The sequence below is a fragment of the Stegostoma tigrinum genome, unplaced genomic scaffold (assembly GCF_030684315.1).
Source record: "Stegostoma tigrinum isolate sSteTig4 unplaced genomic scaffold, sSteTig4.hap1 scaffold_67, whole genome shotgun sequence".
NCBI lineage: Eukaryota > Metazoa > Chordata > Chondrichthyes > Orectolobiformes > Stegostomatidae > Stegostoma > Stegostoma tigrinum.
Genome location: NW_026728611.1, coordinates 1,775,746 through 1,801,689, shown reverse-complemented (window position 1 = coordinate 1,801,689; position 25,944 = coordinate 1,775,746). Strand labels below are relative to the sequence as shown.

Genomic DNA, 25,944 nt, shown 5'->3' with positions numbered 1-25,944 from the left:
GAGAGTTTCAGTAAATAGGGTTAAGGAGAAGTCAAAGGATTTATGCAAACACATTTTGGAGAAAAGAGTATATAAGGAGAGAATGGGGCCCCTTAAAAATCAGCAAGGTTGCCTAAGTATGGAACCGCAGGAGATGAGTGAGTTCCTAAAACGAACAATTTGTATCTGTGCTTTCTGTTCAAAGCATATGAACCTGAGGGAACTCAGGAATAAACAGTAAGAAGTGTCCACGTTACGGAGGTAGTGGTGCTTGACCCTAAAAATGCATAAAGATGAATAAATCATCAGGATCGGATCAAGTATACCCTCGGCATTTATGGGAACCTAGGGAACTGACTTATGGGCCCCTTGCTGAGATATTTGTATCATCGATAGCCACTGATGAGGTGATGGAAGGCTGAAAGTTGGCTGACATGGCCCTACTATTTAAGAAAGATGATCAGGGAAAGCTAGGGAACTGCAGACTGGTGAGGATGACATCAGTGATGGGCACATTGTTGGAAGGGATTTTCAGGACAGGATTTACATGTATTTGGAAAGGGAAGGGCTGATTGAGGACACTCAACATGGCTTTGCGCCTGGGAAATTGTGTCTCGATAACTTGATTAAATTTGAAGAAATGACGAGAAGGATTGATGGAGGCAGAGTGTTAGATGTTGTCTATATCAGTTTCAGTCAAACATTCAACAAGTTCCACATGGTGGACTGGTTAGCAATGTCACATCACTTGGAATACAGGGAGAACGAACAATTTGAATAAAAATTGGCTCAAAGGAAGAAGACAAAGCACAGTGACAGAGTGCTTTTCGAAATGCAAACCTGTGACCAATGGTGTGCTACAAGGACCAGTAATGGGCCATTGTTTTTGTCATTCTATAATGATTTCACTTTTAAAACAGGACGTATAGTTGGTAAGTTTGCAGATGACACTAAAATTGGTGATGTAATGAACAATGAAGCAAGTTATGTCAGAGTAAAATTTGATTTGAATTTCCCACAGGTCCTCATTTTCACTATTCACCATGTTCCCTGCTATTTCTGGAAGAGTTTCTGTTCCTTCCTTCATGGAAACAGAACATCACATTCACTACACCAGGCAGAGCCGTCGTGTGTCATGTCGTGAATATATTGGAGGTCGGCACTCTGGCACATGATGGATAAGTCACCCACTGCTGCAAAGAAAGTTCTAGAATGAGATAACAATGTGAAGAGCTGGATGAAGTGCCCAGACCCGAAACATCAGCTTCCCTGCTTCTCTGATGCTGCCTGGCCAACTGTGTTCATCCAGCTCTATACCTAATCTCATATTCCAGCATCGGCAGTTCCTAGTATCTCTAAGTAAGTTCTAGAATGAAACCAGTTCCCTTGATGCCCTTTGTCAGTACTGCCCTCTCCCTGATGCATACATCGTGTACTCTCTCAGTGTTGGAAATGTCTTCCTGTGCTTAGTTTATTTTCCTGGCTGATAAACGTCATATCTCTACACAGTCGCAATGGCCTGAAATATTAATGAGTCTGCTCTTAATAGCAGCAGTTGATAATATAATTGCACAATTTTCTGTACCACAGTCGCGATAGCAGCAACACCACTATTGCTGCTGGAGGTGACTGGGGATGTTGGGGATGAGATGACCTTGTGGTATTATTTCTAGCCTATTAATCCAAGGATCCAGGTAATGACCCACACCCTGATTCAAATCCCACCACAGCAAATTGTGGAATTTGAATTCAATGAACTACATGGAATGATGAAACTATTAAGCCATCATTGATCATTGGGAAAAACCCACCTGGCTCACGAATGGCCTTCAAGGGAGGAAATCTGCCACCCTCACCTGGTCTGGCCTACATGTGACTCAAGACCAACAGCAATGTGGTTACCTCTCAACTGCCTTTTGGAATGGCCAAGCCAGCCACTCACTTGTATCAATCACCACAAAGTCTCAAAGAAATGACACAAGACAGACCTATATACCAGCAATGTACAGCACGTGGTCTGTAGTGATTCAAGAAAGCAGCTCACAGATATCTTGTCAAGGGCAACTAGGAAAGGGAAATAAATGCTGGCCCAGCCAGTCACACCCACATCCCATTAATGAATAAGTGAAGATGACCACACTTAGGGAAGACAGACTGAGGGGACATTAATTATTTCAGACAGGGACTTTGAAGTATATCTACATGGGCACGACATTCAGGAATATGGGAAAAGGTGAAAAATAAATGTAATTTATTTCACATTTTATTTCCATCCCACCTGATCATCAACAATCCCTTTCTTTGTTTCTTGTTTTCCTCTAGCTCTATCTTTCAGCATTTATTCAACTCATTCCTTCTCCCCTTCAAAACAAACATCCATGTCAACAAAATAAATCACAATAGTTACCAGCTGATTTCAGTTCTGATGTCTGTTCAGTGAACTTGAAATGCTAACTCTGTTTACATTTCATTAAAGACTGTCAAACCTGTTCATTTCCGTCAGCACTTTGGTTCTTTTTGTTTCAGATCTCTGACATCTTTCTTTCTTTGATTTCAACGTTTTTTTTCATGGGATATCAGAATCACTGGCAAGAGCAGCGTATGTTAACCATCGTTAATTACCTTTAACTGTGACCATTCCACAAGGCAGTTTGGAGCCAAACACATTGTTGTGGGTTTGAATTCACACTTAATCCAGACCAAAATTTCTTTATCAGAGGAGATCAGTGGAATGAGATCGGTTTTTTTAGTCAAAATGGTGCTGATTTTATGGTTGTTATTACTGAAATTCACTTTCGTTACAATTCTTATCATTAGAATTTAAGTTCTACCACCAACTGTGGTGTGATTTGAAACAGTATCTTTAGAATAATAGCCTGTGTCTCTGGAATTACCTGCTGAGTGACTTAACTGCTCTGACATGATGTTCTTACGTTAATTACTTCAGAAACAAGAACAAAGGGTGTGATCAAATTATTTATAACTTAGAAGACTGGTCAGAAAAGAGCTGGAACTATAAAGTCTGAATTTTACCACGTCATAGATAATGGTTTATTCAGTAACAGTACAGAGGCAGAGGGGGAGAGTGGGGATTTTATGGAGCTGGTGTTGGACAGGTTTGGCGATGGAGACAATAGCGAAACATAAATCAATAAAGGCCTTCAATGATGTGAACAATTCTTGTTCTCAGATGCTTGTGAAGGATGAGTCTGAAATTCATGGACAATGAAGTGAGGTTTTAATTAAACTGAAGATAATAGATTCCATCTTTTCCAAATGTAGGCAACAGAAACAACAATAAAGTTGAATATACTTTATGGAAGTAATGACTGGACAGAGATAGAGAGACTTACCAGGAACACCAATAATAGCGAGAATGGGATAGTAACCAACTTGAATAACCCACAGTAGACCTAGTATCCGATATGGTAATGTCAACCTATAGTTGGTAAGAAAGTAAAGACCCGAGGATAAACTCCTGTCCATTGTTGTAACATTCCAGTCTATTGTTCTCAGATTCTGATCCATTGTTGTAACATTCCGGTCTATTGTTCTCAGACTCTGATCCATTGTTGTAACATCCCAGTCTATTGTTCTCAGATTCTGATCCATTGTTGTAACATTCCAGTCTTTTGTTGTCAGATTCTTATCCATTGTTGTAACATTCCAGTCTATTGTTCTCAGATTCTGATCTGTCCGCCCCCTCTCTCTGCAGCTGCTGATCCCTGTTAGCGCTGTTGCTGATGTCTCACTTATACTGTGGGATAACAAACTGAATGGAGCCCCTTAGTAATAGGAGAGGTAAAGCCTCCTGTGACACAGTTCGAATCCATGGAGACTGACATCAATCACAGTCACCGAACAAACAGTTCCAGTTAACCCCTTTCAATACACCTTCAGTGAGCCTTCAGTTCACAATTAAAACTGGACTGGATTGCATATGTTAACATCATTGGCGATAGGTCTTATATACCATCAGCAATTGCTCTAACGATGTCTGCTGTGAAGGAGAATGATGGATGTTTTCATTTTTCTGGCTAAATGGCTCTGCCCTGTTGTCCATGTGCAATGCTGTAACCACCTGCACCAACACCCTCCCCCTCCAAAAAAAAACACAATCAAAATGTTATTCCTGTGCTGATTACTCTGACACAGTCAACAACAACAACAAAAAAATTGCTGGGCATAGTCAGGCTGACCTTGCAGAGTAAGTGTGGTTTCCTCGCTGCTGTAATAAAACAACAATGTATCTTCAACATGCAAAGTTCTTCATTGCAGTTTATGTGCTTTAAAGCAGTAACATTTACATTTCTTGATTCAATTGACCAAAACTAATAACAAATGCAGCGTGTACAATGACGTTGTTCATTAAAGAGCATGGACTAAATAGTCAGGGACAGAGTGAATGTGACAATGGTTCAGAGACACAGTGGAATGGCAGCAGTGGCTGCAGTGACTGGAGAGGAGGACAGTGATATCCCAATGTCACCAGTATTTAACTAGCACCTATTCTGACAAACAGAATGAAATGCAAAGCAGAGCAAGTCAATACGTTATACTTGGGAGACGGAGTGCCAAACAACAATATGATCATAGTATGATAACTTTAAATGTGATGTAGGAAATTATGTATTATGTATACACTTTTTAATCATGGGGTATGCCCAGGATATTCAAAATTAAGAGCAGATCAAGATTTCAAAATGTTAGGTGTATCGCGAGATGACAGAATAATAATAGTAGGAATATAGTTCATCCCCAGCCGGTACAGAGATGATGGGCTGAGTGACCACAGCTTTGCTGTAAATATTCTGAGATTTGTATGAAAAGTTTTCAGAGCCTGAGGGGAGATGCTTTCAGTGAAGGGCACGGATTGTGCCGTCATCTATTTCTGTTGTCTCATGAAGTGCAGCTGCCTCTAAAATTACTTTTAATCAAAATTGATTTCCAGATATTTATGCATTTAGGATGATATTCGCAATTTTTTTTGGAACTTAAAAGAAGAAACAGATACTGGGGCATGATGAGTGTAATCGGCACAATGACACTAACGGAAACAGAAATGGATGATACTGTCAAAATCTCACCAAGCTGGGCCGGTCCAGAAAAGCAAAATGCTGGAGATTATGGAAATTTGAAACAGAAACAGAAATTGGTGGAGAGACACAACAGATGAGGCAACATCTGGAGACAGGTTTTGAGTTAACATATCTAGTCTGTTATGAACCTGTTCTGAAAAAGTCATATTACAGATGCTGCTGGACTGGATAAGTTACATTCCAGAATTTCTTTCTTTCTTTTGGACTGTCACAATTTGTATGATCTGGATCAGAACAACAAAGCTGCCATTTGAGTTGGCCTTCAAGTATTTGTGAATGATCATTAAAGGAGACATTGCAAAGTTTCTATATTAAAGATCCCTAATATTTATGCCATGTCGCATTGAGATAAATTGCCAAGAATGGTTTGAACTCAGTGGCACTGATATCGCATGATCAGTCCTCTGATTGAAAACGATGAGGATCCTTACCTCAATGTCATGCCATGCTTCTGATGTTGCTGGGCTTACACTCATTTGGCAAAGTCTTACCTTCCAAGACTTTAGACTCAACTTTGAAACCATAAAGTATCTTGATATTCTTAATAAGACACACTCATCCATGGATTTTAGCAGGCACGAGCAAAGGCTATGTTTATTTTTCATCACCAGTGGCTCTGGAGAACGTAACATGAAGCTGCCTTCCTGAAACGCTTCCAATCCAAGTGGTGCAGAAGTACACACAGAGCTGTTTATAAGTGGTTCCAAGATTGTGCAGGATTGTCTCCAATTTGCATTGACCACATTTTTGCTTTGGGTCCATGATGCCATAATGAGTGAAGTAGCATGGTCAGCATGGGAAGTTACTCTGATCTCACTTCAAATGATATTGGAACACCAGCTGAAACAATAAAGAGCGAAAGTACAGAACACTGTGCTCACTGTCCTCAGAAAATTCCGAAGAATTTTCGGTATGGACTTCCAATTCTGTCAGGAGATATTTGTCCGATTGTGATGAGGCTATTTGGTGTATGAAATGCACTGCTTAGGAGGATGGCTGAGGCAGGTAACATGCCAAACTATAAAAAGCATTTGGATCAGCACCAGGCGGTGCAGTCTCAATGAGTCTTTTCTCAATTGTCTGATTCTATGTGGTAGCAGCCATTGAAAGGTCTGATATATTCCGAAGTACTAGCCAATGGCACTTGTTTGTCTGTTCCATCAACTGTGTTCAGAAAGTTTTTCAAAACCGCATCTCTCATAAAGTATCAGCACTTAATCAACCTGGGACAGCCCAGCTATCTCGGAAAACATCCAGCTTTTTTCAAATGGTCAGTGCCAGATTATTCCAGCTTTTTATCACCATTATTTTCATGAAACCAATAAAATGGATACAGCTTTCCCTTCATTAGAATAATGTATTTTAGCTGTTATGGTGTCATTTCTCAAAAGAACAATAAACTCCTTCTTCCCATGTGCATATTTTGATGATGTATTTGTTTTCCTGCCAGTTCTTAACCTCCACTCCCTTCCAATGCTGTTTCCATGATCTGGTTCCATGTTTGTGTCACTCGAATATGCATTGCCAAAGAAAATGTTTCTGTTTGAGCCAGGATTCTGAATGCTCACAAACTAATAGACCATATTGGCAGGAGATTAAAACATCAGCAGCCCAACTGTACTGAAACCGAGTCCTCAGCACCATTTCATGGTCCTCAGTTACTGCAGTCGTCTATGTCATTATTCCAAAAGATGTGGCACCATTCAGGTTTAGCTGATGAATGGCTAACAAGAACAGTTCTTCAATGTTGCCGGGCAGGAATTATCTCCAACAGGAGGCAATCCAAAAGCCCTCCCTTGATATTCAATGAGATAATCAACTTCCAGCAACAAATATCCTGCATGTAACTATTCATCAGAAATTCACCAAATCATAGAGTCATAAAGTTGTGAAGAACAGAAACACAGGCTTCAGTTTCACTTCGTCCATGCCAACTACATATCCCAAATAAATCTTGTCCCATTTGCCAGCATTTGGCCCATATCCCTCTAAACCCTTCCGAATCACATACCCATCCTTTCATATCTTGTAATTGTACCAAAATCTAGCACTTCCCCTTGCAACTCATTCCACACACACACCAGCCTCTGTGTGAAAAAATTACACCTGAGGTCCCTTCTAAATATTTTCCAGCTCACCTTAAACCCACACCATCTAATTTTGGACTCCCCGACCCCAGTGAAAACACCTTGTCTGGATGCCCTATCTATTCCCCTCCTGAATTTACAAACATCAGTGAGGTCACCCCTCAGCCTCCGAATCTCCAGGAAAATGTTCATTCAGTTTCACCTTACAGCTAAAACCTTCCAACACTGGCAACACCCTTAAAAATCTTTTCTGAACCCTTTCAAGTTTCACAACATCCTTCCGATAGCAGGGAGAGAGAATAGCATGCAATATTCCAAAAGTGGCCTAACCAGTGTACAGCTGCAACAGGACCTCCCAACTACAATACACAATGTACTGACCAATAAAGGGAAGTGCACCAAATTCTTTGTTTACTATCCTAGCTGCCTCTGAATCCTCTTTCAAGGAACTATGCGCCCACTAACAGGACACATTTTCCAGCAATACTCCCCAAGGGCTTACCATTCAGTGTATAAGTCCTGCCCTGATTTGAATTCCAAAACACAGCACATCACATTTATTCAAATTAAACTCTATCTACCACTTCTTGGCCCAGTGGCCCATCTGATCAAGATCCCATTGTACTCTGAAGTAACCTTTTTCAGTATCCACTACATTTCCAATTTGGTGAAATTCGGGCTGGAAGTTTTCAAGGTCAATTAGGGCTGATCTAGCTACATTAAAATCCCAAATGGATTCAAAAGAAAGTCTGATTTTCCCGAAGATTATAAAGCAATGTAGACATTTGTAATGATCTATCGAGCTAATCACTGTCTTTGATGTTGTGGGATATATTTGCAAAACGCAGTCCATGCATAAAAAAAACAAAATCTCAGGTCACAGATAATTCAAGATAACTCAGCATTTGAGAAGCAGCTGGAGGAGCATTCAAAATGCCAGAGCCTAGTGGCTGTAGGCTTCAAGGTAAGTATGATCAATGTAGTTTTGTTTGTTTGACTGGAATAGGCATGCTGAGCTGAAGGTCCTGTTTGTCAACTGAATAACTCTCTGACCTTAATTTTTGAAAACAGAAAATACAGTCTTACAATTTCCATATGTTGTGAGCATCAAATGTTGAGGATTACGCTGTCCAAGGCCACACAGCATCCTCGTTTGGATATTTATCATTGTCCATTCACTGTCACTTGCTCAGAATCCTGTACTTCTCCATGAAACATATCTGTTAGTGCGCCTGGGTTTCACCATCGTATTCTGAATGGGAATTAGACAGAGGCAATAAATGCTGGTCTTGTCAATGAAACTCACCTCACCAGAACAAATAAAACTTCTATCCACCTCCCCCTCTCTCCCTTTATTTGAGCCCCCTTCCCCCATTTCTGATGAAGGGCCTAGGCCCCAAACGTTGGCCTTCCTGCCCCTCTGATGCTGCTTGTCCTGCTGTGTCCATCCAGCCCCACACCTTGTTATCTCAGATCCTCCAGCATCTGCAGTTCCTACTATCTCTGTTGGAAAAGCTCAGAGATCATGGGAACTGCATTAAAACTGCCTGAAACACCAGCTTTTGTGCCCCTGAGATGCTGCTTGTCCTGCTGTGCCCATCCAGCCCCACACTTTGTTTTGCTGGAAAAGCTCAGCCTGTTTGCAGCATCTGTGAAGGATCAGGCAGAGTTTAACGTTTCAGGTCCGGTGACCCGCCCTCAGAATTGTGGCCTCGTCCTCTGATTGGTTGGAGAACAAGCACGTCCGGTGCCTTCTTCCTGTTCCGCCTGTTGCTTGCTATTGGTCATTCAACGTCGTTCAGCCACGGAGCATGCGTACTGGGTGGGATATCCGGAATGAAACGGTCCTCCATGAGAGCCACAAGCGGTGAGTACAGGTTAAAGGGGAGGGCAGCTTCATACTCTGTTACTTTTCTCACAGCATTCAACAACTTGAAAACTGGATTGAAAATGATAGACAGAGCAGCCACTCCAGAAGCTTCCAAAATTGCACTGCATCTTCTTGATCTGCTGCAATCCACATGGTGAAGTAGCTCAGTCCAACCTGTCTCTGCCTCCCTAACCTGTTCTTCCTCTCACCCATCCCTTCCTCCCACCCCAAGCCGCACCCCCAGCTACCTACTAACCTCATCCCACCTCCTTGACCTGTCCGTCTTCCCTGGACTGACCTATCCCCTCCCTACCTCCCCACCTACACTCTCTCCACCTATCTTCTTTACTCTCCATCTTCGGTCCGCCTCCCCCTCTCTCCCTATTTATTCCAGTTCCCTCTCCCCATTCCCCTCTCTGATGAAGGGTCTAGGCCCGAAGCGTCAGCTTTTGTGCTCCTGAGATGCTGCTTGGCCTGCTGTGTTCATCCAGCGTCACATTTTATTATCTTAGCTCCCATGTTGCTGTTTGGTAAGGAGTTACAGGATTTTCATCCAGTGGTGATAAGGTTGTGCTGATATTTGTGTCAGTTGTTGTCATTTTGTTCTTATTCCACCTTCACCATATTAGAAACATAGAAAATAGGAACAGGCGCAGGCCATTGTAGCTTTCGATCCTTCTCTGAGAGCCACTTTGATCATGGCTGATCATTCTACTCATATTCTTCCCACTTGAGAGTCATACCCTTTGATCCCTTAAGCCCTCACAACTATACATATCATCATCATCATTATCAGTATCAGTGTTTGGCCTTAACTGATTTCTGTGGCAGCAAATTTCACAGGGACCCCAGTCTCTCTTTTTTTTGAAAAGGTTTCCTCATTTCAGTCCTTAACAGCTTAGCCCATGCCCCTCAGCTCTGACTACCTGGTCACTGACAACATCCTTCCTGTATTTTTAGGCTTGTTAGAATTTTATTGGCTTCTGTGAAATCTTTCCTCATTCTTCTAAACTTTGGCAGCACGGTGGCTTAGTGGTTAGCACGGCAGCCTCACAGCACCAGGGACCCAGGTTCGATTCCAGCCTCGGGCAACTGTCTGTGTGGAACTTAGAACATAGAACATAGAACAGTACAGCACAGAACAGGCCCTTCAGCCCACAATGTTGTGCCGACCATTGATCCTCATGTATGCACCCTCAAATTTCTGTGACCATGTAAATGTCCAGCAGTCTCTTAAATGACCCCAATGACCTTGCTTCCACAACTGCTGCTGGCAACGCATTCCATGCTCTCACAAATCTCTGTGTAAAGAAGCCGCCTCTGACATCCCCTCTATACTTTCCTCCAACCAGCTTAAAACTATGACCCCTCGTGCTAGCCATTTCTGCCCTGGGAAATAGTCTCTGGCTATCAACTCTATCTATGCCTCTCATTATCTTGTATACCTCAATTAGGTCCCCTCTCCTCCTCCTTTTCTCCAATGAAAAGAGACTGAGCTCAGTCAACCTCTCTTCGTAAGATAAACCCTCCAGTCCAGGCAGCATCCTGGTAAACCTCCTCTGAACCCTCTCCAAAGCATCCACATCTTTCCTATAATAGGGCGACCAGAACTGGACGCAGTATTCCAAGTGCGGTCTAACCAAAGTTTTATAGAGCTGCAACAAGATCTCACGACTCTTAAACTCAATCCCCCTGTTCATGAAAGCCAAAACACCATATGCTTTCTTAACAACCCTGTCCACTTGGGTGGCCATTTTAAGGGATCTATGTATCTGCACACCAAGATCCCTCTGTTCCTCCACACTACCAAGAATCCTATCCTTAATCCTGTACTCAGCTTTCAAATTTGACCTTCCAAAATGCATCACCTCGCATTTATCCAGGTTGAACTCCATCTGCCACCTCTCAGCCCATCTCTGCATCCTGTCAATGTCCCGCTGCAGCCTACAACAGCCCTCTATACTGTCAACGACACCTCCGACCTTTGTGTCATCTGCAAACTTGCTGACCCATCCTTCAATCCCCTCATCCAAGTCATTAATAAAAATTACAAACAGTAGAGGCCCAAGGACAGAGCCCTGTGGAACCCCACTCACCACTGACTTCCAGGCAGAATATTTTCCTTCTACTACCACTCGCTGTCTTCTGTTGGCCAGCCAATTCTGTATCCAAGCAGCTAAGTTCCCCTGTATCCCATTCCTCCTGACCTTCTGAATGAGCCTACCATGGGGAACCATATCAAATGCCTTACTGAAGTCCATATACACCACATCCACAGCTCGACCCTCATCAACTTTTCTAGTCACATCCTCAAAAAACTCGATAAGGTTTGTGAGGCATGATCTACCCCTCACAAAGCCGTGTTGACTGTATTTGATCAAGCCATGCTCTTCCAGATGGTCATAAATCCTATCCCTCGGAATCCTTTCTAACACCTTGCAGACGACAGACGTGAGACTTACTGGTCTGTAATTGCTGGGGATTTCCCTATTTCCTTTCTTGAAGAGAGGAATTACATTTGCCTCTCTCCAGTCCTCAGGTACGACTCCAGTGGAGAGCGAGGATGCAAAGATCTTCGCAAGTGGCGAAGCAATTGCATTTCTCGCTTCCCAAAGCAGCCGAGGACAAATCTGGTCCGGGCCTGGCGACTTGTCAATCTTAATGTTTGACAAAATTTTCAGCACATCAGCTTCCTCTATCTCTATCCATTCCAGCATGCACACCTGCTCTTCAAAGGTTTCATTCACGACAAAGTTCGTTTCTTTCGTAAAGATAGAAGCAAAAAACTCATTTAGGGCTTCCCCTACCTCCTCAGACTCCACACACAAGTTCCCTATGCTATCCCTGATCGGCCCTACTCTTTCTTTGACCATTCTCTTATTCCTCACACAAGTGTAAAATGCCTTTGTGTTTTCCCTGATTCCTTCTGCCAAGCCTTTCTCGTGTCCCCTCCTGGCTCTCCTCAGACCATTTTTGAGCTCCTTCCTTGCCTGCGTGTAATCCTCTCTGGCTGAACTTGACTCTAGCTTCATCCACCTTATGTAAGCTACCTTCTTCCTTTTCACAAGAAGCTCCACCGCTCTCGTCATCCAAGGTTCCTTTATCTTACCCCTTCTTGCCTGTCTCAGAGGGACATATTTACTCATCACTCGCAACAACTGTTCCTTAAACAGTCTCCACGTCTCTAGTTCCCTTACCATGGAACAATTGCTCCCTGTCCATGCTTCCTAACTCATGTCTAATCGCGTCATAGTTTTCTCTTTCCCAATTAAATATCCTCCCATTCTGCCTAATCCTCTCCTTCTCCATAGCTATGTAGAATGTGAGGCAGTTATGGTCACTATCACCAAAATGCTCTCCCACCACAAGATCTGATACCTGCCCCGGCTCGTTTCCGAGCACCAAATCTACAATGGCCTCTCCCCTCGTCGGCCTGTCAATGTACTGCGTTAGGAAACTCTCCTGAACACACCTTACAAAAACAGCTCCGTTCAAATCTTCTGCTCGAAGGAGGTTCCAATTAATATTAGGAAAGTTAAAGTCACCCATTACAACAACCCTACTGCGTCCACACTTTTCCAAAATCTGTCGACCTATGCTTTCTTCAATCTCCCTGCTGCTATTGGGGGGCCTGTAGTAAACCCATAACGAGGTGACTACTCCCTTGCTGTTCCTAATTTCCACCCATACTGACTCGGTAGGCCGATCTTCCTCGACAATGGAAGCTTCTGTAGCTGTGATACCCTCTCTGATTAGTAGTGCTACACCCCCTCCTCTTTTTCCCCTTCCCTATTCTTTTTAAATGTTCTAAACCCTGGAACATCCAGCAACCATTCCTGCCCATGAGAAACCCATGTCTCTGTTATGGCCACAACATCATAGCACCAGGTACTGATCCATGCTCTAAGTTCATCACTTTTATTCCTGATACTCCTTGCGTTAAAGTAAACACACTTTAACCGATCCCTTGGTTCCTTTCCACTAGCTGGTCTACCTCTTGCTACTGCCTCACCTGCATCAACTCTCGCCTCTGGTATACAGCTCAGGTTCCCACCCCCCTGCCATACTAGTTTAAACCCTCTCGAACTACTCGAGCAAACCTTCCACCCAGGACATTGGTCCCCTTCCAGTTCAGATGCAACCCATCCTTCTTGTACAGGTCCCACTTCCCCAAAAGGCATCCCAATTATCTACATATCTGAAGCCCTCCTTTCTACACCAGCTGCGTAGCCACGTGTTAAGCTGCGCCCGCTCCCTGTTCCTCACCTCGCTATCTCATGGCACCGGTAGTAAGCTAGAGAACACTACTCTGTTCGTCCTGCTTTGCAGCTTCCATCCTAACTCCCTGAAATCACTTTTTATATCCTCAACCCTATTTCTGGCTATATCATTAGTGCCAATATGTAACACGATTTCTGGCTGTTCGCCGTCCCCTTTTAGAACCTTATACACCAGATCGGAGACTTCCCGGACCCTGGCACCAGGGAGGCAACATACCTTCCGGGAATCCCGATCCTGACCACAAAATCTCCTGTCGATTCCCCTAACTATCGAGTCCCCTACCACGAGTACTTTTCTATTCTGCCCCCTTCCCTTCTTTGCCACAGTGTCAGGCTCAGTGCCAGAGAACTGACTACTATGGCTTTCCTCTGGTAGGTCATCCCCCCCAGCAGTATCCAAAACGGTATACTTATTGCTGAGGGGAATGCCCACAGGGGATCTCTGCACTGTCTGTCTGTCCCCTTTCCTCCCCCTAACTGTAACCCATCTATCCTTGTCCTGAGCCTTAGGAGTGACCAACTCCCGGTAACTCCTCTCAATTACCCCCTCTGCCTCCCGAATGATCCGTAGTTCATCCAGCTCCAGCTCCATTTCCCTAACACGGTTTTCAAGGAGCTGTAGTTGGGTGCACTTCCCGCAGATGTAGCCAGCGGAGACGTGTGCCACGTCTCCCAACTGCCACATTCTGCAGGAGGAGCAAGCAACTGCCCTAGCATCCATACCCCACATTTGTTTACACATTCTCCCCGTGTCTGCGTGTGTTTCCTCTGGGTGCTCCGGTTTCCTCCCACAGTCCAAAGATGTATAGGCTAGGTGGATTGGCCATGCTAAATTGCCCGTAGTGTTCGGGGGTATGTGGTTTGGAGGGGGATGGGTCTGTGTGCGATGCTTCAAGGGGTGGTGTGGACTTGTTGGGCTGAAGGGCCTGTTTCCACACTGTAGGGAATCTAATCTAATCTAAACTCCAGTGAATTTCATCCTAACCAATCAGTGCTGTCCTTACACGTAAGCCTTGCCATTCCAGGAATCAGTCTCATCAACTGTGTGAAGAGCGTCCATAGCCAGAACATCCTTCCTCAGACAAGAATTCCAAATTTGCACGTACCACCTCAGGTGTGGTCTCACTAAGATCCTGTACAATTTCAGTAAGACATCACTGCTCCTGCACTCAAATGCTCTCACCCTGAAGGTCAAAATACCATTAGCCCTCTTCGTCCACTGTTGCACCTGCATGCTTACTGTCAGTGACTTGTGTTTTCCTAGTTTTGTAATCCAACTGGATAGTCTTGAACTTATCCACATTATATTTCATCTGCCTTGCATTTTCGCCCCACTCACTCAACTCCAAGTCACACTGAAGCATATTTGCATCCTCCTCACAGATCACTGTCCTAAACCTGCAAGCTTGCAGATACAATATTCGAGTTTTCTCATTTACATAACTAATAGATGATGTGAGTACCTGGCGCCCATCACTGACCCCTGCAGTACCACACTGGTCACTGGCTGGCACACAAGAAATGACTGGCACACAGAAGCAATCAGTTCTGTATCCCCCTGAATACCCAATCTCACATGCTCTTACTTTACTTGCTAATCTCTTCTGTGGGACCTTTTGAACGCCTTCTCAAAGCGCACATTAGCCACATCCACTGGCTTTTCAACTCCAAATGTTGCATTCTTGAAACATTCCAGCAGTTTTGTCCAGCATGATTTCCCTTTCATAAATCCATACTGACTCTACTTCTGTCACTGTTTTCCAGTATTACGTTAAGGTCTATAGTTCTCAGGCTTCTCCCTACATCCCTTCGAAAACAAAGGCAGAAGATGAGCCATTTCTGGCCATCTGACACCCCACACGTATTTAGAGATGATACCAACATTTTTGCAATTTCATCCCTTACTTCCCATAATGTCCTGGGATACATTAGATCAGGTGCTGGAGATTTATCCATCTTCATATTTCCAAGATATTTAACACTTCCTCTCCTGCAACATGAACTGTTTCCAAAATATCAAAAATTATTTGAGTTCTTTAGCCTCCTTTGTTCCAACTTGTCCATGCCGACCAGGCTTCCCAAACTGAACGAGTCCCACTTGCTTGTGTTGGGTCCATATCCCTCTAAACTTTTCCTATTCATGTACCTTTCCAAATGTCTTTTAAATATTGGAAGTGTACCTGCATCTACAACTTCCTTTGGCAGTTCATTCCACATAGAAACAACCTTCTGTTTGAAACAGCTCCCCCTTGTTTACCTTTAAATCTTTCTCCTCTCCATTTAAAAATATACCCTCCAGATTTGGACTCCCCTCTACAAGGGAGAAGACACTTGTTGTACACTTTATACCCCTCATGATTTTATAAACCTCTCTAAAGTCATCCCTCAACCTCCTATTTTCCAGTGAAGTCCCAGTCTCTCCTCATAACTCATACCCTCCAGTACTGGTAACCTATAGACTGTAAGAGTAGCATGACGCCATCCAGAGTAGAAAGTTAATCCAACCACGAGAAGTATCACCTAACCGCCATCTCTTTGGCCCTTCGTCAAATAGTCTGGCAATAAGAACCGTCCAACTTCATACATGGAGAGTGAACGTTTCAGCTGGTTTTCTCCAGCCCCCGAGTCTTGAAATACCTCACGTGAATGAAAAGGGATCTTCCATTCACCTTATCTGTACTCTTCATGATTTTATAAACATACAAGTCCACGCCTCCAATTCTTAGACCGCAATGGAAAAATGTCTCAACCGATCAAGCCTCTCCTTACGACTCAAAGCCTCCATTCCTGGCAACATCCTGGTAAATCCTTTCTGAACCCTCCCCAGCTTGATGATGTTCTTCATATAACAGGAGATCTGAAGTAGCCACACTTTCAACATGTGACGCCAACCTCAAAGAATTAAGGGCCTGAACCCTGAGGTCTCTCTTTTCGACAACACTAACCCTGAGGCCCTACGTTTAATTGTATAAGTCCTGATCTTGTTTGTTTTACCAAAATGAAATGCCTCGCCTTTATCCAAATTAAACACCACCTGCCATTCCTCAGCCTCTTAACCCTATAAATCAAGATCTCTTAGTAATCTTGGACAACCTACTTCGCTGTCCACTATCCTGCCTATTTTGGTGTCATCTGCAAACTTACTGACCATGTCTCCACTATTCTCATCTAAATCACTTTTTTATATAAAGTCAAACAAAATTGGACTGAGCACTGACCCCTGTGGAACACCTCTGGTAACAGGCCTCCGGTCTGAAAAGCAACCCTCCACCACCAGACCCTGTGTCCTGTCACTAAGCCATATAAACGACTTCCACCACTCTGCCTCAATTATCTTCTTTGTTACTTCTCCAAAAAAAATCAGTCAACTAATCATTCCTACCTCTCCAAACACATAAATCCTACATTTCACGATTACCTTCAACTACATATCCAAAACCGAAGTCAGACTCTCAGCTCGATAGTTCCCAGGCGTCTCCTTACGTCCCTTAAACGAAGGCACAATTTTAGCCACTCTCCAGTCATCTGGAACCTCACCCGTAATTATAGATGATACAAATATTTCTGCAAAGGGGCCCCATGTTTTCTCTTTAACTTCCCTCAACATGATTTGATGCACTAGAGCAGGACCTGGAGGTTTAAAGTCAGAGTGTAATACAGCATGGAAACAGGCCCTTCGGCCCAAACTGGTCCATGCTGACTGTGGTGCCCACTTAGCAATTTCTAATTGCCTGCATTTGGTCTATGTCCCCCTCCAAACACTTTCCATCCGTGTACCTACCCAAATGTGTTTTAAACGTTGTTTTTGTGCCTGTCTCAACCACTTTCTCTGGCAGCCCATTCCAAATATGCACCACTGTCTGTGTGAAGAAGTTGCTCCTCACATCCTCCTTAAATCTGCCCTCTCTCACCTTAAATCTGTACACTCCAATTTTCCATTCCCCATCCCTGGGAAAAAGACTACATGCATTCATCCTATCTATGCCCCTCATGATTTTATTGACCTCAGTAAGGTCACCGCTCATTCTCCTCCATTCCAAGGAATAAAGCCCAATCCTGGCCAACCTCTCCTCAGAACTCAGGCCTACTATTCCGGGCTCTTTGCACAGCTTCCAGTTTAACTATGCCTTTCCTGTAACAGGGTGATCCAAAACTGTACACCACACTGCAAGTGTGGCCTCACCAATGACTTGTACATCTTTAATGTCCCAACTCCTATATGCACTGCCTTGACTGAAGAACGCCAGCATGCTAAATGCTTTGCTCACCACCCTGTCTATCTGTGATGCTGCTTTCAACCAACTATGTACTTGTACTCCTCACTGTCTCTGTCCCACAAGACTCCTCAGAACATACCATTCACTGTATGACTCTGACCTCGGTTGAACTTTCCAAAGGCCAACACCTCACGCTTAGCCGTATTGAATTTCATTTGGCAATCCTCAGCCCACTTCCCCATCTGATCACAATTCCCCTGTAATTTTTGATAACTTTCACTGCTATCAGTGATACCTCTTAATGTTGTATCATCCGCAAACGTACTAATCATGCCGTGTACATTCACATCCAGATCGTTTATGTAAGTGAAAAATGACAAAGGTCCCAGTACTGACCCCTGTGTCACACCATGAGCCACAGGACTCCAGTCCAAGAACCAACCTTCGGCCATCACGCTCTGCTTCCTACCATCGATCCCATGAGTAGCTCTCCCTGGATCCCGCACAACCGAACCTTCATGACTAGCCTGCTGTACGGGGCCTTGTTAAAGGCCTTACTAAAGTCCACATAGACAGCATTCTCTGCCTTACTGTCATCAATCCTCTTGCTTACCTCTTCGAAAAGCATGAATAATTTGTCAGACATGATTCTTGTGCACAAAGCCATGATGCCTATCCCAAATCAGACCTTGAATATCCAAACATTTGTGCATCCACTCCCTGAATATCATCTTCAATACCTTGTCTAGCACTGGTTCACTGGCCTGCAGTTCCCCATGGGTCTTTGCTACCTTTCTTAAATAATGAGACAACATTAGTCACCCTCCAGTCTTCCGGAATTTCAGCAGTGGCAAAAGATGAAGCAAAAATCTCTGCAATTTCTTCCCCAGCCTCCCGCAGTGTCTGAAGCTGGACTTCATCAGGTCCATTGGATTTATCAACCTTAATGTGCTTTAAGGCTGTAAACACCTCCGCGATGGTCCAGAACATCCCCACTTGCTTCCCTTTTTGTCCTTAGCATCCATGATTCTCTGCTTAGTAAACACTGAGAAGAAATTCATTAAAAATCTCCCCCATTTCTGTGAACTGTTTTCAAACCAAAATATTTCTCCTCCTGGTTTGTCTAGCCTCCATTTCTTTCTCAACAGTAAAAACTGATGCAATATATTCCTTTAAGATCTCTCTCTCCTCCTGTGGTTCAACACAAAGTTGACGTTTTTCATCTTTATGGAGCCCTGCTTGCTCTCTCGGTGCTCTCTTCCTCTTAATGCACTTGTAAAAACTCTGAATTATTCTTCAGCTTATCTACCACGGCAGTTTCAAGTTGCTTTTTTGCCGTCCTGATCTCCTGTTTCAGAATTCCCCTAACACTATTTACACTGTTCAAGATATTCATTTGAGCCAAGTTGTTTTCATCTAATAATTTATTATTGTTATTTTTATTCTTGACTAAAACCTGAGTATCTTTTTCACCATTGCTCTCTAATCCTACCAGCCATACCTGTCACTTGAACAGGGACATAATGACTCTGAATTATCACACTTTTGAAAGCCTCCCACTTATCAGACACCCTTATGCCTGCCGTCTACTCCTGATAACTTTTGAAAGTTATAAAAACAGAAGTTGCTGGAAAAGCTTACCAGGTCTGGCAGCATCTGTGAGGAAAAATCAGTTTACATTTCGGGTCTGTTGATCCTTCCTCAGAACTTTTGAAAGTTCTTGTCTTATACCATTAAAAATTGCTTCCTCCAATTGAAAACTTTTAATTTTTCTGGAAGACATATCCTTTTCCACAACTGTTGTAAAACTGATAGAATTACTATCACAAGATTCAAAGTTTCTCTGTTCTGTCACTTCAGTCACTTGCTCTGCCTTATTAACCAAGAAAAGCTTTTTATTTTCATAGGAACATTGATTTATTGGTAAAGAAAATTTTCTTGAACGCATTTCACAAATTACTCACCATCCAAACCGTTAACACTCTGTTAGTCCAGGTAAATGTTTGGAAACTGAAGATCACCAACTATTATGATCTTATTATTCTTACACCTATCCGAGATCTCTCTGCACATTTGTTCCTCAATTTCCCTCTGACTATTAGGAAGCCTATGGTACAATCCCATTAGATGATCGTTCCTTTTTATTTCTAATTTCAACATATGTTTTCATTGAATGGTGTTTCTAAAATATCTGTTCTGGTGAAAGCAGCAATGTTTTCCTTATTAATAAAAGCTACTCCCTCACCTGTTTTGCCTCCCTTTCGATCTTTCCTCTGAAATCTGGAACATTATTACAGGCAAAATATCTTGCAGGAGGTGGATGATGTGGAAAAATTCTTCCTACCAAAATGAATGGAGCACAATATTTGTTAAATGGAGTTCTGAAGTGCAGAAGAATGAAAATTAAGAAATTGAATTTCAGAGTTAGTGTGCAGATATAGAATGTTATCAGAGGGTCACACAGCATGGAAACAGGCCCATCGATACAACTAGTTCATGCCGACCATGTTCCCAAACTAAACTAGTCCCATCTTCCTGCGTTTGGCCCATATTCGCTCTCATCCTTTCAAATTCATGTATTATCTGAATGTTTTTTAAACATTGTAATTGTAACCCACATCCACCACTTCCTCTGGCAGTTCATCCCACACACTGAGCACTCTGTGTAAAACAAAAAGTTGTCCGTCATGTCCATTTTAAATCTTTCTCCCCTCATCTTAAAAAAAATTCCCCTGGTTTTGATAACCCCCCCCCACCTGAGGGAAAAGACCTTTACTATTCCTTATCTGTGTGTCTCATTATTTTATTAACCTACATAAGTCCATTTCTCAACCACTTAGCTTCCAGTGAAAGAAGTCCCAGCCTATCCAGCGTATTTTTATAACTCAAACCCCTTCATTCCCAGCAATATCCTGGTAATTTTGTCCAAACCCACTCCAGTTTAATAATAATCTTCCCATAACAGGACGACCAGAGCAGCGCACAGTCCGACAGAAGAGGACTCGCCAACATCACTTCCCAACTCCTGTACTCAAAGGCCTGAGCAATGAAGACAAGTGTGCTAAATGCCTTCCTAACCACCCTGTCTATCTGTGATGCAAATTTCAAAGAATGATGTACCTGAAACCCTAGTTTTTTCTCCTGATCTGCAACACTACCCAGAGCCCAACCATTAATTGTGTAAGTCCTGCCCTTGTGAAGTATTGCGTTTTGGTAGAACAAACATTTATCCAAATAAAATTCAATCTCCCATTCCTCAGCCCATTGCCCCAATTGATCAAGATCTCTCTGAAATCCAGAAAGCCACTAGGCCATCTCCCTTATTATGACAACAAATAATCATCAATGAAAAGATGTTCACTTCATTTGTACAAGGAAGGGGTCAGACCAAATCTCGAATACCGTATGCAGGTTTTGGTCTTCTGTTCGTTTATTCAAAGTGGCTCAGAGGAGGTTGACAAGATTGAAACCTGGAATAAGTGGGTTGTCTGAGGAAGATGGATTGGGCAGGAAAGAGGGAAAAGGATTTGTCAGGAGCTGCTGATTAAAACAGGAAACTGATGTGAGCCAGGATATAGGGTGTAGTGAAGTAGAGTCTGTTTGGGTTGAGCTGAGAAACACCAATGGACAGAAAATGACCTTAGTGCTGCATATGGAACCCAAGCTGCAGTAATATTAGGGAAGGCATTAGGGTGGAATTGAGAGATATAAGGCATAAAGTTATGGCTTTAATTACAGGTGACTGCAACCTACTTATAAATTGTCCAAATCACAACTGTAGCAGTACAGTGCAGGAGGGATATTTAGTATCTATATGGTACAATTTTATGAATCAACATGTTGAAGAAGCAGATGGGTGTTGTATAATGAGGATGGAATAATTGACAATCGAGTTGAGTACGGGCCCTTAAGGATGAGGGACCACAATAGGATAGAATTCTTCACAAAGCTGGAGAGTGATGAATGTTGTTTCTGAGACTTGGGTCCTGTATTTAAATGAAAGAAGTAAAAATGATATGAGGCACGAGCTAGTTGTGATAAATGGTGAATCAGTGTTTAAATGGATGATGGGAAATGGGTAATGGCAAATGTTGAAAGAGGACGTGGACAAGCTGTGGAAGTTCTTCATCGCAGCCTGGCATAAGAACAAAATGGGAAACATGATCAAACCACAGCACAGAAAGGGAAATGAACACGTGTTAAATTTAAGGAAGCAGCATACACAATTAGGTCAATAAAACAACTGACAACAGGATTGGGAGCAGTTTAGGTTTCTGCAAAGGGAAAGAAAGGGATTTAATCAGAGTGAGAAAACAGAACATGAGTGCATGCTGCAGGGACCATACAAACCAACAGAATTTTGTTTTATATTCATTCACAGGATGTGAACTTTGGTGGCTTGGCCAGAATTTATTGCCCATCTGTGATTGCCCAGAAGGCTATCAAGTGTCAACTGCATTGCTGTATGGCTGGAGTCACACACAGACCAAACCAGGTAAGGATAACAGTTCCTTTCCCTGAAGGATATTTATGAGCCAGATGGCTTTTTCCTGACGATCAACAACGGTTTCATGATCATCATTAAACTCTTAATTGAAGATTGGTAATGAAAGACTGGTCAAGAAGAATATAGGGTCTCCTGACAAGCAGAAACAGGGAATTTATAATGGGGTACAAAGTGATAGCGGAACAATTAAATATGACTGAGATTTTCAATAAGGAGGGTACAAATAACCTCCCAAAATTAAGGGGATCACAGGGTCTAATGGGAAGGTGGAATCAGAATTAGTAGGAAAATGATATTGGGACAACTAATGGGATAACAGGCAGATAAATCCCCAGACACTGATAACCTTCATCTCAAAGTACCTTAGGAAGTGGCAATAGAAATAGCAGATTCACAACTAGTTTTCCTCCAAATTCTATAGACTCAGTTTTTATGGATTGGAGAATCGCTACTGTAACCCCAATATGTAAGAAGGGAGTCAGAAAGAAAACAGGGAATTTGCATAAAATTGTTGGTTGGAAAAATATGTTCGTGTCCACTATAAAAGATGGAATGACAGAGTACTTGCAAGATAGTGTCAAGATCAGACAGAGTCAGCAGAACGTTTTTCCGTGCTGTAGACTCTGTGTTGGGTGTGAATTCCCTCCACACCACTCACCATCCTGACTTGGAAATGTATCGCTACACCTTCAGTGTTGCTGGATCAAAATCCTGAATTCTCTCCCTAACAGCATTATGCGTCCACCTACCGCTCATGGACTACAGTGGTTCATGGAGACAGATCACTGCCACTTTCTTAATGACAGTTAAACACAGCCAGCAATGCCCACAGGATGTGTTTTTAAAAAGACTATCAAGGCCAAGTGCGAATGTGGAATTGAAGCCGAAATAGATCAACTTTGACCTTTTTGAGGCTTGAGAGGCAGAATGGATAACTGATTCCGAATTTCTGATCTCTTCTCCTATTAAAATGCATCATCTCACCAGGAATGATGTATTCCCTGTAATTTAGAAGGATGACAGCTGATGTGATTAAAACTTTTCAAATGTTAATTGAAGCTGGTCGGGGTGTAGAGAGGAACTAATCCACTGGGTGAGTGAAGTGGGAGCTCAAACACCCTCCTCACCCGCAGTCATCAGACAAGACCTGAGCTTCTTTGTCCTGCGGTTTATTCAAACGTAGGAATGAGGAACAAGTGTGGGTCACTCGGCCCCTCGAGCCTGCTCTGCGACTCAATAAAATCACTGATTTAATTTCAACCTCGGTTCTATGTACCTGCATATCGCAGAATATCTTTCATTGTCTTGGTCAGCAAGAATCTGTCTCTGCCTTTTAAAAAAAAAGATGCTGCATCCACTGCCTTTTGCCGAAGGGAGTCACAAAGATTCTCAGCCCTCTGAGAGAAATGTTCCTCACTATTTCAAATGGACTCACCCTTCCCTTTAAACAATGACCTCAGTTCTAGATCCTTCCACAAGAGGGACCATGTTTTCACCATGCATCTGGTCAGGTCCCCTCAGGATCTTTCATGTTTCAATTTAGTATCCTCTTTCTTTTCTAAACTCCAGACAATACAGACCTAGCCTGTATTTTCCTCCAGATGTTCCTTTAAGGCAATCCACTCATTCCAGGTATTAGTCTATTGAATCTGCCCTGGAATGTTTCATAACAACCTTCTCTAAGTCGGGTGACCAGAACTGAACACAGTACTCCAAATACAAATCCCACCAGTGCAAAAGGGGGAATTAATTATCGAAAGGAGGACCATGAATTCCCACCTGCTTGCAGGAATGCATTTTCAGCCAGCTTCGGTCATTTACACGTATCCAGTTACAGACTGACACAGGTTATGGTCAGATAGTTGTACGGTTTGTATTGTTACACCGACAGCATTGTTGTGGTCTCACTTAAACCTCCCACTCTGGCTCTGCACAAATAATGATTGGCTCTGTAGCCAGTTCCCACAGCCTGATTTGTCCTGTATTTTTCATCTTCTGTCCTTTCAAAGATATCAAATGATCCAAGTGGAATAGCTCAGCAAGACTGACAACATCTGTGAAGGAAAGAACAGAGTTAATGTTTTGAGTTCGGTGACCCTTCCTCTGAACTTGAGAAAGGATCATCAGACCTGAAACATTAACCTGTTTTTTTCATTCACAGATGTTGCCAGATCTGCTGAGCTTTACCAGCAAATTATTTTTCATTCCTGATTTACAGCATCTGCAGTTTTTAATGATCCAGGTGACAATCTAGCAGCTTTCATTCTACTTTTAACTGTTGTAAATTTATTTTTTCAGGGAATTGGAAAGGGAGCATTTACTGACAGGCTGCTCAACTCAAACACTGGATCAAGAACTGCCGGGAACACTTAATTCTCAGGAGCTTTGAATATGGAAGGAACAAGTGTCATTCACAGTGAAGAGAAACCATATACGTGGCCTGTGTGGACAAGCCTTCAGTCAATTGTCTGGCCTGTCAGTACGTAAATGCAGTCAAAACAGGGTGACAACCATAACATCAAACAGCTCTTGCTTTGTAATATCATAGTGAAGGATCTCAGTTTGAGTTAAGCAAGGGCCACTCATCTCCTCTCCTCCCTACATTCTTAGTGCAAACATGGACCAAACAGCTGAATTCCAAATGTGAGAGGGACTATTCACTATCTTAAGGCTCCATTTGACAGAGCATTGTATTAAGGAATCATGACAAAGCTAAGTTCAATAGGAACCAGAGAATATTATTCTTCCTTTGATAGCTGGTTTTTGAAAAGATTGCATCTTCAGACCTCAGTAAATCGAAACAAGGTGAATTTATTCAAACTTGTACCACATACTTGTGGAAGAGGTCTGTAAGTTTAGTTCGGAGACACTACACCTTTTACAGCTCAAAACAGCATATGAAGGCATTTTCATGTAAAAATGGTTGCATATGACATTGATATAAAATAAATTATTTCACTTACTTACTATAAAAACAGGATGCTGTTCAGTTTCTGACAAAGTTCTGAGTCCTCTAATTTCAACAGGACTTCCACTTCCATACTATCTTCAGAGCTTCTCTATCCGACCGTCAGCTCACAGCTGGGTGAGTAACACTTACGTGACTATCTTAAGCCATACAGATAGTTTCTGAGCCCTAAGTAACTGTTGATGGTTCACTGTTATGGACCTGCAGTTAAACTGTCTGAGCAACAATAATTCTGACCTGATATGGTTGTATTTGACAGTTACCTTGTGCTGCACTGCTGGGACACGTTTATTTTCTACTTGTTCTGTGTTTTAATGTTCTCCTTTTCCTTCTCTGTTTCCAATGTACATTCTCTTACCCTCCTCACTCTACTTCACCCTGGTTTGATAATACTGAATACAGAAGGGGAGGCTTGTGATTGTAGGATGGCAATCGTCTCAGCTGCAGGAGTTCCTCAGGATCAGGTTCTAGTCCCAACCGCCTTCAGCTGTTTCATCAATGACCTTCCCTGCGCCATAAGGTCAGAAGTGGGAATGTTTGCTGATGCTTGCACAATACTTTAGCACCGTTTGTGGCTCCTTGGATACCAAAGCAGTAGATATCTAAATGCAGTGAGCCTGGACAACATTGAAGTGACCCTACCATGTGACAAAGAACATTTGCACCAACAAGTACCAACAAATAATGACCAAATCTGAGAAATGAGAATCTAACCACAGCCAAGTGACATTCACTGGGTGTATCTTTATGGAATTCCCCATTATCATCATCCTGGGGGCTAATATTGATGAGAAGCTGAATTGGAACTATCAGCTGAATAATGTGCATACAAAATATATCAAACCCTCTCAACCACCTGATCTTCCTATCTAACCACATTCAGGGATTTGTGAATGTTCGTTCCAAGGTCTGTTTGTCCCTCTACACCACTCACTAT

At 42.7% G+C, this 25,944-nt stretch overlaps 1 long non-coding RNA gene across 1 annotated transcript; it reads left to right on the top strand.

The window, feature by feature from the left end:
• The first annotated feature begins 8,940 nt into the window (after positions 1–8,940).
• LOC132209123 (uncharacterized) lies at positions 8,941–25,014 on the top strand. The gene is made up of 3 exons (XR_009445217.1): positions 8,941–9,032; positions 21,914–22,027; positions 24,338–25,014. It is a non-coding gene; the product is annotated as an uncharacterized LOC132209123 (long non-coding RNA).
• Positions 25,015–25,944: the final 930 nt, after the last annotated feature.